Below are 16,266 nucleotides of genomic sequence, written 5' to 3' on the forward strand. Positions count from 1 at the left end.
AGCAGGTTTATGGGGGACTACTGCAGAACAGAGACCTGTAAGGGTGTGAGGAAAACAGAATTGTGCAGCAGGAAAAGCAATCTGGTCACACTTGAGGTCTTTTCTGATCTTATGGGGAGTTCTGGACCCGGGATGGCATTTTAGAGTTGTCCCAAATGGAAAAAATGGGACAGCCTTTGTCACCCACATCAGTCAGTCACCGCCCACCTTAGGAGGAGGCATGGATTTCCCTTCACTAAGGACAACTCCCAGTGAGGGATCCAGCCCTTACGTTCGGCGGGGCTCAGGGTGCAATGCAATGGGTGCATCAGGCCTAAAAAAGGTATCTGGGCAGAGAACCATGATAGCCACCTTTCTGTGTGTGTTAGGGGTTGGGGGTGGGGGTGGAAATGGGAAGAAGAAGGAGACAGAGTAAAGAATAGGGAGGGCCTTGGAAGAGAAGCTGAGGAAGGTCCACTTGATCGTGTAGGAAATAGAAAACCATTGACAGATCCGATCAAGGGTTACCCTAGCCATGATATGGAAGGTGATTGGAGAGAGCAGAAACAGACCCAGATAGGCCAGCCCAGGGGCTCTCTTACAAGAATGTAAGCTTAACATTAGGGCCAGACTAGGTAATAGCATTGGATCTGAAAGGAGGAGACAAATATGTGAAATATTTGCAGAATGTAGTGATGAAAAAGACGTATGTTAGTGCAAGACATGGGGAACCCAATGAAAGTGAAGATCTGGTATCAGAAGATATTGTACTAATGTGGGTTTTCATAGATGTTGGGTCTGCAGTGATAGTGAAACAATATGAAAATCTTTTCCCTCATTTGAAGACACAGAACTGGAATTTGAGTGAGAAGCTAGTTCTAGAGAAACTGGTATAGAAGCAAAAAGATAGCAACTAAATCCATGAACATATATGACAATTCTAACAGAGAGGGAGAATAGAGGAATAGAGGGCAAAGTAACCTTAGAAAACACTCCTTTAAAAGAATAGGAAATTAACAATAATATATCATATAGTTTCAAATAGCTAGAAGGAGGCCATTGAATGTTCCCAACACAAGGAAATGCTAAATGTTTGAGATGATGGCTATGTTAATTATCCTGTCCTAATCCTGATCACTATACATTAGATGTACTGTGACATCTGTGTGCTCCATGAATATATACAATTATTATGTGTCAAATTTAAAAACAAATAAATAATGGAAAGAAGAGGAAACATCAGAAGACGTGAATAGCAGTCCTCAGGCCATGTCTGCCCATTGCATGACATAAAAGTGGGGCCTTCCAATGCTTCATGTCACCGTCTTTCTCTTGCTGTACACAGTGCTTCTCAGCCTCCCCTCCTCCCGGGTGTCTCTGCTGCCACAGAGAATTTCAGCTCCTCCTCACCTCCCTAGTGGTGACCCTCCTTGGTATGCTCTTTGGGCAATGCTACTTCTTTCTGATGAAGTACTGGTGGCCTGGATCCCACCCCCCACTCATTCCTGAAGGGAAAGAGCATGTTTAATCAGCTAGGCACACATGAAGCCCTGAGCTACTACCTTCATCTGTCACATTCTGCTGCCAGGACCTTCTTCCTCTAACAAGACCATAGCTATTTAACACGATGCAATTGCTCATTTATGGGAAGGAGGTCCTGGATACCAAATTATGAATGGGGTGTCTAATCAAGGCTGGAAACTTTACATTTTATGTTTGAAACTTTAGCAAAAATGGTTCGAGAGTTATCCAAATATTTACATCTGGAGTTTCTTGCTTTCTGTTTTTGTTTTTGCCGTGATGTATGTGTGTGTGTGTGTGTGTGTGCGTGTATATTTTTAATTTTTGTTTTATTTGAGGAACCAAAGAATATACAATTTGTGTTACCATAGGTACCACATGTCTGATTTTCCATGTGCTGGAAGGCACTCTGTGGATGGAGTCTATTTCTAGCTCTATCCTGGAATTCTGTAAGCTAAATATTCAAATTTTTGATTCTCACTCTTTGCTTGAAAAATATGAGCTTGCTAATTTATGAATATGCTGACAAATTACAGACATCATTTATAAAGCAAAATGTATGGACATAAAATAAGTGCTGTGGGGTCCAATTTAGATTGAGCCCATTACCATATCGCTTGCTGGGACATGGTGTAAGTATATTGATGGGTTCTGACTCCACAAGCCTAAAACAAACAGATAATAATTCTTGCTGTTGATTAACCTGTAAAGTGTAAATTGGTCCTATGGTCCATTGCATGGATTAGAAAGTGATGTTAATCTCTGGAAAACCTTATAATGTATGATAGGAGTATAGCTGTAAATCAGAAAGATTTATGTAGTCCATGAGGGTGGTGTGGAGCGACTCCAAAACTGAGGTGAAAGGAGGTTTTGCATAAGTAGTACCAAAATGGGCCGGTTGTGAAATAAAAAGCTGAATGTTACTAAAATACTCAGACCACCATAGGAGCAAATATGACCAGTGGCCTACAGACCACCCTGATTTTTTTTTTTTTCATTCTTAGAGAAACAAGGTTGGCTTGCCACCCTTCCTAAATAGCTCTCCATAGTGGTCTAGAGTGAGAATGTCCTGATCTTCCTTGGGGAGGACATCTGATAGGGTTGCTATAGTAACGTGCTTAAGCATATTGTCTTCTTGGTTCAACAGAATTGACCAGATGTCATATTTGATATTTAAAATGAGATAAATTCCCAAAAGTCAATTATAACATATTTCTATATTGACTTATGTTTCACATTGTACAAAATCCAAAAGAATCAAAGGAAGTAATAGTGAAAAATTCTCTCTCCCCATCCCAAATTTTACCAGTTTCTCTTCTGCAGAAGCAACCGATACCAGCTACTGGTGAATGCCTCCAGAGATAGTCTGTATTTGTTAATTTCTGGAAATTCAACAATCACGTTGCCCCCATTTTTATATACATGGGAGCTCACTATACCTACTGTTTTGCTTCTTGATTTTTTTTCCATACAAAAATGACAAAGATACAAGCTTTTTCGTGGATTTTGTTCCCCTTAACAAAATGTTGTACATCTTCTATGTCAGTAAAGTGCCCCTTACTCTTTCTCTTGTAAAGTCCAAATATTATCTCATTATTTAGACATTTCCAATATTTTGCTACTTGTTGTCACTTTCTAATATGCTTAATACATGGTTGGGCCAGTTCCTTTTTCAACTAGTCTTTTCGCCCCCAACCTTTCTGACTGTTCTTATTTATTTTTATGTAGGAACTTTGAAGTCAGCTTCTTTAGTTCTCATTCTCCTCAAAAAAAAAAAAAAAAAATGAAAAGACAAGAAAAAACGTTCAATTGGTATTTTTATTTGGATTGCATTAAATGTATACATTTGTTTAGGGAGTGCTGACATTGTCAGTCCCTTTCTATTTTTCTATCTCAATTATTTTCATATAGATCTTTATATTTCTTATGAAATTTATTCTGTGTTATTTATCTTTTTGGTTGCTGTGTTCAGTGGGGGTACTTTTTCCAATCTTTCCACTGGGTATTGTTTGTATACATGAAAGTTCTTGATTTCTGTATATTAATTTTTGGCCTAGTCAACTTACAACTTCTATTATTGTCTCCCACAGTTGTTTGGTTGATTATTTTCAATTTTCTGAGTAGATAGTCTAATAAATAGCAAATAAAAATTACTTTACCCCTTCCCTTTCAATTGTATACCTTTTCTATTTTTCCTCATCACCAGAACAGTGATAAATACCACCAGTATTTATCCAGTAGACATCCTGGTCTTGGTCCTGATTTTTAATGGGATCACTTCTAATGCTTCCCCATTATGCCCCAGGTCAACTTTATCTTGAGGTATTTGATCATTTAAGGGCATATCCATATTTTTTTTTTTACAAATTTTTTTTTTAATTTTTGTTTTTTGTTTGTTTTTCAGCTCATTGTGGGGGTACAAAATATCAGGCTATATACATTGCCCATGCCTCCCCATCCCCCCAAGTCTGAGCTTCAATTGTGTCCATTCCCCAGACAGTGCGCATCGCACTCATCACGTAGGTGTGCACCCCTCCCCTCCCCCCACCCCATCCCCCCCAGTCAGAACTTCAAGCGTGTCCATTCCCCAGGCAGTGCGCATCGCACTCATCAAGTAGGTATACACCCATCCCTTCCACCCAGCCCCCACCTCTGTCCAATACCCAATTGGTGTTATTCCCAAATGTGCTCTCAGGGAAGCCAGTTTGCTGGTGAGTACACGTGGTGCTTGTTTTTCCATTCTTGGGATACTTCACTTGATAGAATGGATTCCAACTCTCATAGCCCTAAAATTTTAATTTATATTTACTTTCATATTTTTGTAACAAAGCCTAAACATATTCTTTATCATTATCTTCTGTCTTCTTTTCTTCTTAACACTTAAAAGCTCAACTACTATGTATATGGAAGGTAACCAGAGTTCGTCTGGGTACTGTATCAGTTTATTGAGGTTTTTCAGGCATGGTAGCACCCACTTCCACTCTCGATGGCATTCTGGTTTGACCCCACTTAAATATCATATTTCCTGGCATTATTTTACATCATTGTTTGTTCACTTTTCGTCTCTCCCATTAGAATGTAAATTCCACAAGGATAGGGTATTTTCTGTTTGCCCATCACTCCCAAAGCCCACAGTAGTTCCTGGAGCACATGAACCACTCTACAAACATTTGTTGAATTGAATGAATGAAGGGAATAGGGCAAGCCTGTTAGCATGTTTGAATTATTCCCTGAATTTCTCTCACCCATGTTGTTATCTAAAATTTTAGTTCCCTCTGTAAACACAAAAATTGTAGTTGCCATTGTTTACAATCTAGAGTTGATTTATTTCATGAACTTCTTTGCTGTCTGTGATTTCTTATACCACAATCCTTCACTTGGCATCTGTTTTCCTTGCTGACACGTGCCCTTAGCAGACTGTTCAGTAAGGTTTGGGGGTGGTAAACTGGTCTAGTTTTCATACGTCTGAAAATCTCTCTCTCGCCTTCCGTATGAATGACACTTCAACTGGGTATAATGGTGGAGCGGGGCGTTCACACGGCCTCTCTGCAGCCGGCCATGCGGGCCGCCCCAGCGGGGCCCTTGCTGTGCGCCGTCACATGGCGACTCCGCAGCCGGCCATGCTGGACGCCAGAGCGCGGCCAGCGGTGTGGGCAGTCACAGGGCGTCTCTGAAGCCGCCCATGCCATTCGCCCGAGCGGGGCCAGCTCTCTGCGCGGTCACAGGGCGGTTCCGTAGGCGGCCATGTGGGCCGCCCGAGGGGGGACCGGGGTGTGCGCGGTCACATGGCGGCTCCGAAGCCACCAAACACCACACTCATACACCACACATTACACACACCACACATGACACTCATACATGCACTCATATACCACACATTACACACACCACACTCATACACACACTCATACACCACATATTATACACACCACACACCACACTCCTACACCACACATTACACACACCACACACCACAATCATACACGTACTCATATACCACACATTACACACATTACACTCATACACACACTCATACACCACACATTACACACACCACACACCACACTCACCATACACCCTCATTGAGCACACATTACAGAAACCACATACCACACCCATCACACACTCATACACCACACATTACACACAACACACACGACACTCATCACACACTCTCATACCCCAGACATTACACACACCACACTTATACACACACTCATACACAACACAACACACCAAACTCATACACACACTCATATACCACACATTACACAGACCACACATCACGCTCATCACACACACTCATACACCACACATTACACACACAACCACACCCTAACACACTCATATACCACACATTACACACACCACACTCATACACACGCTCATAAACCACACATTACACACCACACACCACACCCATCACACACTCATACACCACATATTACACACAACACAAATCAGACTCATCACACATACTCATGCACCATACATCACACACATCACACATCATACTCATACACACATTCATACTCCATACATTACACACACCACACACCACACTCATACACACACTCATACACAACACATTACATGCACCACACACCACACTCATCACACACCCTCATACCCCAGACATTACACACACCACACTTACACACACACTCATACACAACACACCACACACCACACTAATACACACATTCACATACCACACCTTACAAAGACCACACATCACACTCATCACACACAGTCATATACCACATATTACACACACCACACACCACACCCTCACACACCCTCATTGAGCACACATTGCACACACCACACACCACACTCATCAAACAAACTAATATACCACACACCACACTCATACACACCCTCATACACCACACATTATACACACCACACTCATATACACACTAACCCTAACCCTAACCCCTACCATAACCCTACCCTAACCCCTAACACTAACCCCTAACCCTAACCCCTAACCCTAACCCTATCCCAACCCTAACCCTAACCTAACCCTAACCCTAACCCCTAATCCTAAACCTAACCCCTAACCCTAACCCTACCCTAACCCTACCCTAACCCTAACCCTAACCCTACCCTAACCCTAACCCTACCCTAACCCTAACCCCAACCCCTAAACCCTAACCCTAACCCCAACCCGAACCCTAACCCTAACCCCTAACCCTAACCCAACCCTAACCCTAACCTAACCCTAACCCTAACCCCTAATCCTAACCCTAAACCCTAACCCTAACCCTACCCTAACCCTACCCTAACCCTAACCCTAACCCTACCCTAACCCTAACCCTAACCCTAACCCCAACCCCTAACCCTAACCCCAACCCGAACCCTAACCCTAACCCCTAACCCTAACCCTAACCTCAACCCTAAACCAAAGTGTAACCGTTAAACTTAAGAGTAACCTTTAACCCTAACCCTAATCCCTAACCCTAAGCCCTCACCCTAACACTGAACTTCATCCCTAACCCTAACCATAATCCTAACCCTAAATCTAATTCTCAGACTTCTTGCTTTCTTAGAGTTTAGAAAGCCTGCAATCCTCCCATGCCATGCGTGAAAGGAGGCTCTACCACTGTGTCCTGCATGAAACCCACGGGCCCATACCCAGAGTATGATAGAGTGGGTTCCCGGGTACAATCCCAGCCCCCTAAACTCCCCCCACCCGCCTAATGCAGACAGGGCCCGTGCGCTAAGCATAAACAATACCTTTAACAGATAACCCTAACCCTGAACATAACACCAAATCCTGTTCCTATTTCTCCCCTTAACACGTAAACCTCACCGTGCGCCTAACTTTAACCTCTTATCCTAACGTTAATGCATAACCCATTTCCTGAGAACAACCCCTATCCCATAATTCTAACCCTATCTCCTAGTCATCCCTGTGACACCTAATCACTAACCCTAATTCTAAACCGCTAACCCTAACCGTAACCCTACCTACAACCCTAACACTGACAGTAACCCTTACTTCTAACCCCAACGCTATGCCTAACAAAAACCCTAACCCTTGACCCTAACCCTTCACCCTAACCCCTAAGCCTTACCCTAACCCTTAACCCTAATCTTAATCCTAACTATTAAACCTAACACTAGCTCTTAAAGCTAATGCTAAACCTTACCCTCACGACTAGACCTAACCCTGACACTAACCTAACACCTAACCCTAACCAGAACCCCTAAAGCTAACCCTGAACCCTATCCCTAACCCTAGCAGTAAACTTTAACCCTAAACCTAAGCCCAACCCGTAACCCTAATCCTATCCTTTTACCCTAAAACTAACCCCTAAACCTAACCCCTATACCTCACCCTAACTCTAACCACAATCCTAATTCTAACCATACCCCTTCATAAAACACTAACTCCTAACCGCTAACCCTAACACTAACCAAAAACCCTAATCACTAATCCCTAACCCTAACGCTTAACCTTTACCCTAACCGTTAACCCTCACCCTAAATCTTAACACTGACCCTAACCTTAAGCTTTAACTCTAAGCCTAACCCTTAACCCTACAGTAAGGAAGACCCTTAATGCTGATGGGATCCCTTATCCCTAACCCTAACACTACAGCTAAAAATAACCCTAACCTTGGATCCTTAAACCTAACCCCTAACACTTACTTTAACCCCAAACCCTAAACCTAATCCTAAGCATTAAACCTAACCCTATCTCTTAATCCTAACGCTAGCCCTTACCCTAACGCCTAGATCTAACCCTAAATCTAACCTAGCGCCTAATCCTAACCTTAAGCCTTAATGCTAACTCTAACCCTGAACCCTAAACCTACCCGTAAACCTTAACACTATCCCTATCCATGAACCTTAACCCTGACCCTAACCATTACACGCAACAAGCATTTAACCCTAATCCTAACCGTAATCCTTAATGATAACCTTAACACTAAACCCTCACCCTAAGCCCAACACTTAACCCTAATCCTATGCCTTAACCCTAACCCTAACCCTAACTCTAATGCTAACCCCTAAACGTAACCCTAACCGTGAACAGTAAACCTAACCCTAACCTCTAACACAAACCCTAGCACATAACTCTAACCCTAAAACTAACCCTAACCCTAACCCTAAACCCTAACTCTTAACCTTAACCCTAAGCGTTAACTCTCACACTAACCTTTAATCCTAACCCTAATCCTAATCTTCAACCCTAAACCTAACACTTAACCCTAACCCTGTACCAAACCCTAACCCCTCATCTTAACCCTAACCGTAAACCTCAACCCTAAACCAAATGTAACCGTTAAACCTAAGAGTAACCTTTAACCCTAACTCTAATCCCTAACCCTAAGCCCTCACCCTAACACTAAACTTCATCCTTAACCCTAACCAGAATCCTAACCCTAAATCTAATTCTCAGACTTCTTGCTCTCTTAGAGTTTAGAAAGCCTGCAATCCTCCCATGCCATGCGTGAAAGGAGGCTCTACCACTGTGTCCTGCATGAAACCCACGGGCCCATACCCAGAGTATGATAGAGTGGGTTCCCGGGTACAATCCCAGCCCCCTAAACTCCCCCCGCCCGCCTAATGCAGACAGGGCCCGTGCGCTAAGCATAAACAATACCTTTAACAGATAACCCTAACCCTGAACATAACACCCAACCCTGTTCCTATTTCTCCCCTTAACACGTAAACCTCACCGTGCGCGTAACTTTAACCTCTTATCCTAACGTTAATGCATAACCCATTTCCTGAGAACAACCCCTATCCCATAATTCTAACCCTATCTCCTAGTCATCACTGTGACACCTAATCCCTAACCCTAATTCTAAACCGCTAACCCTAACCGTAACCCTACCTACAACCCTAACACTGACAGTAACCCTTATTCTAACCCCAACGCTATGCCTAAGAAAAACCCCAACCCTTGACGCTAACCCTTCACCCTAACCCCTAAGCCTTACCCTAACCCTTAACCCTAATCCTAATCCTAACCATTAAACCTAACCCTAGCTCTTAAAACTAACCCTAAACCTTACCCTCACGACTAGACCTAACCCTGACACTAACCTAACACCTAACCCTAACCATAACCCCTAAAGCTAACCCTGAACCCTATCCCTAACCCTAGCAGTAAACTTTAACCCTAAACCTAAGCCAAACCCGTAACCCTAATCCTATCCTTTTACCCTAAAACTAACCCCTAAACCTAACCCCTATACCTCACCCTAACTCTAACCCCAATCCTAATTCTAACCATACCCCTTCATAAAACACTAACTCCTAACCGCTAACCCTAACACTAACGAAAAACCCTAATCACTAATCCCTAACCCTAACGCTTAACCTTTACCCTAACCGTTAACCCTCACCCTAAAACTTAACACTGACCCTAACCTTAACCTTTAACTCTAAGCCTAACCCTTAACCCTACAGTAAGGAAGACCCTTAATGCTAATGGGATCCCTTATCCCTAACCCTAACACTACAGCTAAAAATAACCCTAACCTTGGATCCTTAAACCTAACCCCTAACACTTACTTTAACCCCAAACCCTAACCCTAATGCTAAGCATTAAACCTAACCCTATCTCTTAACCCTAACGCTAGCCCTTACCCTAACGCCTAGATCTAACCCTAAATCTAACCTACCGCCTAATCCTAACCTTAAGCTCTAACGCTAACTCTAATCCTGAACCCTAAACCTACCCGTAACCCTTAACACTAACCCTATTCGTGAACCTTAACCGTGACCCTAACCATTACCCGCACCCAAGCATTTACCCCTGACCCTACCCCTAGTCCATAATGATAACCCTAACACTAAACCCTAACCCTAAGCCCAACACTTAACCCTAATCCTATCCCTTAACCCTAACCCTAATGCTAACCCCTAAACGTAACCCTTACCGTCACCAGTAATCCTAACCCTAACCTCTAACACAAACCATAGCACATAACTCTAACCCTAAAACTAACCCTAACCCTATCCCTAACCCTAAACCCTAACTCTTAACCTTAACCCTAAGCGTTAACTCTCACACTAACCTTTAATCCTAACCCTAATCCTAATCTTCAACCCTAAACCTAACACTTAACCCTAACCCTGTACGAAACCCTAAACCCTCATCTTAACCCTAACCGTAAACCTCAACCCTAAACCAAAGTGTATCCGTTAAACCTAAGAGTAACCTTTAACCCTAACCCTAATCCCTAACCCTAAGCCCTCACCCTAACACTAAACTTCATCCTTAACGCTAACCATAATCCTAACCCTAAATCTAATTCTCAGACTTCTTGCTTTCTTAGAGTTTAGAAAGCCTGCCATCCTCCCATGCCATGGGTGAAAGGAGGCTCTACCACTGTGTCCTGCATGAAACCCACGGGCCCATACCCAGAGTATGATAGAGTGGGTTCCCGGGTACAATCCCTGCCCCCTAAACTCCCCCCGCCCGCCTAATGCAGACAGGGCCTGTGCGCTAAGCATAAACAATACCTTTAACAGATAACCCCAACCCTGAACATAACACCCAACCCTCTTCCTATTTCTCCCCTTAACAGGTAAACCTCACCGTGCGCCTAACTTTAACCTCTTATCCTAACGTTAATGCATAACCCATTTCCTGAGAACAACCCCTATCCCATAATTCTAACCCTATCTCCTAGTCATCACTGTGACACCTAATCCCTAACCCTAATTCTAAACCGCTAACCCTAACCATAACTCTACCTACAACCCTAACACTGACAGTAACCCTTACTTCTAACCCCAACGCTATGCCTAACAAAAACCCTAACCCTTGACCCTAACCCTTCACCCTAACCCCTAAGCCTTACCCTAACCCTTAACCCTAATCCTAATCCTAACCATTAAACCGAACCCTAGCTCTTAAATCTAACCCTAAACCTTACCCTCACGACTAGACCTAACCCTGACACTAACCTAACACCTAACCCTAACCAGAACCCCTAAAGCTAACCCTGAACCCTATCCCTAACCCTAGCAGTAAACTTTAACCCTAAACCTAAGCCCAACCCGTAACCCTAATCCTATCCTTTTACCCTAAAACTAACCCCTAAACCTAACCCCTATACCTCACCCTAACTCTAACCCCAATCCTAATTCTAACCATACCCCTTCATAAAACACTAACTCCTAACCGCTAACCCTAACACTAACCAAAAACCCTAATCACTAATCCCTAACCCTAACGCTTAACCTTTACCCTAACCGTTGACCCTCACCCTAAATCTTAACACTGACCCTAACCTTAAACTTTAACTCTAAGCCTAACCCTTAACCCTACAGTAAGGAAGACCCTTAATGCTAATGGGATCCCTTTTCCCTAACCCTAACACTACAGCTAAAAATAACCCTAACCTTGGAACCTTAAACCTAACCCCTAACACTTACTTTAACCCCAAACCCTAACCCTAATCCTAAGCATTAAACCTAACCCTATCTCTTAACCCTAACGCTAGCCCTTACCCTAACGCCTAGATCTAACCCTAAATCTAACCTACCGCCTAATCCTAACCTTAAGCCCTAATGCTAACTCTAACCCTGAACTCTAAACCTACCCGTAACCCTTAACACTAACCCTATCCGTGAACCTTAACCCTGACCCTAACCATTACCCGCACCCAAGCATTTAAACCTGACCCTAACCCTATTCCTTAATGATAACCCTAACACTAAACCCTAACCCTAAGCCCAACACTTAAACCTATTCCTATCCCTTAACCCTAACCCTAATGCTAACCCCTAAACGTAACCCTCACCGTGAGCAGTAAACCTAACACTACCCACTAACACAAACCATAGCACATAACTCTAACCCTAAAACTAACCCTAACCCTAACCCTAAAGCCTAACCCTTAACCTTAACCCTAAGCGTTAACTCTCACGCTAACCTTTAATCCTAACCCTAATCCTAATCTTCAACCCTAAACCTAATACTTAACCCTAACCCTGTACCAAACCCTAACCCCTCATCTTAACCCTAACCGTAAACCTCAACCCTAAACCAAAGTGTAACCGTTAAACCTAAGAGTAACCTTTAACCCTAATCCTAATCCCTAACCCTAAGCCCTCACCCTAACACTAAACTTCATCCTTAACCCTTACCATAATCCTAACCCTAAATCTAATTCTCAGACTTCTTGCTTTCTTAGAGTTTAGAAAGCCTGCTATCCTCCCATGCCATGCGTGAAAGGAGGCTCTACCACTGTGTCCTGCATGAAACCCACGGGCCCATACCCAGAGTATGATAGAGTGGGTTCCCGGGTACAATCCCAGCCCCCTAAACTCCCCCCGCCCGCCTACTGCAGACAGGGCCCGTGCGCTAAGCATAAACAATACCTTTAACAGATAACCCTAACCCTGAACATAACACCCAACCCTGTTCCTATTTCTCCCCTTAACACGTAAACCTCACCGTGCGCCTAACTTTAACCTCTTATCCTAACGTTAATGCATAACCCATTTCCTGAGAACAACCCCTATCCCATAATTCTAACCCTATCTCCTAGTCATCACTGTGACACCTAATCCCTAACCCTAATTCTAAATCGCTAACCCTAACCGTAACCCTACCTACAACCCTAAAACTGACAGTAACCCTTATTTCTAACCCCAATGCTATGCCTAACAAAAACCCTAACCCTTGACCCTAACCCTTCACCCTAACCCCTAAGCCTTACCGTAACCCTTAACCCTAATCCTAATCCTAACCATTAAACCTAACCCTAGCTCTTAAAGCTAACCCTAAACCTTACCCTAACGACTAGACCTAACCCTGACACTAACCTAACACCTAACACTAACCATAACCCCTAAAGCTAACCCTGAACCCTATCCCTAACCCTAGCAGTAAACTTTAACCCTAAACCTAAGCCCAACCCGTAACCATAATCCTATCCTTTTACCCTAAAACTAACCCCTAAACCTAACCCCTATACCTCACCCTAACTCTAACCCCAATCCTAATTCTAACCATACCCCTTCATAAAACACTAACTCCTAACCGCTAACCCTAACACTAACCAAAAACCCTAATCACTAATCCCTAACCCTAACGCTTAACGTTTACCCTAACCGTTAACCCTCACCCTAAATCTTAACACTGATCCTATCCTTAACCTTTAACTCTAAGCTTAACCCTTAACCCTACAGTAAGGAAGACCCTTAATGCTGATGGGATCCCTTATCCCTAACCCTAACACTACAGCTAAAAATAACCCTAACCTTGGATCCTTAAACCTAACCGCTAACACTTACTTTAACCCCAAACCCTAACCCTAATCCTAAGCATTAAACCTAACCCTATCTCTTAACCCTAACGCTAGCCCTTACCCTAACGCCTAGATCTAACCCTAAATCTAACCTACCGCCTAATCCTAACCTTAAGCCCCAATGGTAACACTAACCCTGAACCCTAAACCTACCCGTAACCCTTAACACTAACCCTATCCGTGAACCTTAACCCTGACCCTAACCATTACCCGCACCCAAGCATTTAACCCTGACCCTAACCTTTATCCTTAATGCTAACCCTAACACTAAACCCTAACCCTAAGCCCAACACTTAACTCTAATCCCATCCCTTAACCCTAACCCTAACCCTAACCCTAACCCTAACCAAAAAGCCTAATCACTAATCCCTAACCCTAACGCTTAACCTTTACCCTAGCCGTTTACCCTCACCCTAAATCTTAACACTGACCCTAACCTTAACCTTTAACTCTAAGCCTAACCCTTAACCCTACAGTAAGGAAGTCCCTTAATGCTAATGGGATCCCTTTTCCCTAACCCTAACACTACAGCTAAAAATAACCCTAACCTTGGATCCTTAAACCTAACCCCTAACACTTACTTTCACCCGAAACCCTAACCCTAATCCTAGGCATTAAACCTAACCCTATCTCTTAACCCTAATGCTAGCCCTTACCCTAACGCCTAGATCTACCCTAAATCTAACCTACCGCCTAATCCTAACCTTAAACCCTAATGCTAACTCTATCCCTGAACCCTAAACCTACCCGTAACCCTTAACACTAACCCTATCCGTGAACCTTAACCCTGACCCTAACCATTACCCGCACCCAAGCATTTAACCCAGACCCTAACCCTAATACTTAATGCTAACCCTAACTCTAAACCCTCACCCTAAGCCCAACTCTTAACCCTAATCCTATCCCTTAACTCTAACCCTAACCCTAACCCTAATGCTAACCCCTAAACGTAACCCTAACCGTGACCAGTAAACCTAACCCTAACCTCTAACACAAACCATAGCACATAACTCTAACCCTAAAACTAACCCTAAACCTAACCCTAAACCCTAACTCTTAACCTTAACCCTAAGCGTTAACTCTCACGCTAACCTTTAATCCTAACCCTAATCCTAATCTTCAACCCTCAACCTAACACTTAACCCTAACCCTGTACCAAACCCTAACTCCTCATCTTAACCCTAACCGTAAACCTCAACCCTAAACCAAAGTGTAACCGTTAAACCTAAGAGTAACCTTTAACCCTAACCCTAAGCCCTAACCCTAAGCCCTCACCCTAACACTAAACTTCATCCTTAACCCTAACCATAATCCTAACCCTAAATCTAATTCTCAGACTTCTTGCTTTCTTAGAGTTTAGAAAGCCTGCAATCCTCCCATGCCATGCGTGAAAGGAGGCTCTACCACTGCGTCCTGCATGAATCCCACGGGCCCATACCCAGAGTATGATAGAGTGGGTTCCCGGGTACAATCCCAGCCCCCTAAACTCTCACTGCCCGCCTAATGCAGACAGGGCCCGTGCGCTAAGCATAAACAATACCTTTAACAGATAACCCTAACCCTGAACATAACACCCAACCCTGTTCCTATTTCTCCCCTTAACACGTAAACCTCACCGTGCGCCTAACTTTAACCTCTTATCCTAACGTTAATGCATAACCCATTTCCTGAGAACAAACCCTATCCCATAATTCTGACTCTATCTCCTAGTCATCACTTCGACACCTAATCTCTAACCCTAATTCTAAACCCTTAACCCTAACCGTAACCCTACCTACAACCCTAACACTGACAGTAACCCTTACTTCTAACCCCAACGCTATGCCTAAAAAAACCCTAAACCTGACCCTACCCCTAGTCCATAATGATAACCCTAACACTAAACCCTAACCCTAAGCCCAACACTTAAACCTAATCCTATCCCTTAACCCTAACCCTAATGCTAACCCCTAAACGTAACCCTAACCGTCACCAGTAATCCTAACCCTAACCTCTAACACAAACCATAGCACATAACTCTAACCCTAAAACTAACCCTAACCCTATCCCTAACCCTAAACCCTAACTCTTATCCTTAACCCTAAGCGTTAACTCTCACACTAACCTTTAATCCTAACCCTAATCCTAATCTTCAACCCTAAACCTAACACTTAACCCTAACCCTGTACGAAACGCTAACCCCTCATCTTAACCCTAACCGTAAACCTCAACCCTAAACCAAAGTGTATCCGTTAAACCTAAGGGTAACATTTAACCCTAACCCTAATCCCTAACCCTAAGCCCTCACCCTAACACTAAACTTCATCCTTAACGCTAACCATAATCCTAACCCTAAATCTAATTCTCAGACTTCTTGCTTTCTTAGAGTTTAGAAAGCCTGCCATCCTCCCATGCCATGGGTGAAAGGAGGCTCTACCACTGTGTCCTGCATGAAACCCACGGGCCCATACCCAGAGTATGATAGAGTGGGTTCCCGGGT

Source organism: Eulemur rufifrons, chromosome 29 (genome assembly GCF_041146395.1).
Source record: "Eulemur rufifrons isolate Redbay chromosome 29, OSU_ERuf_1, whole genome shotgun sequence".
NCBI lineage: Eukaryota > Metazoa > Chordata > Mammalia > Primates > Lemuridae > Eulemur > Eulemur rufifrons.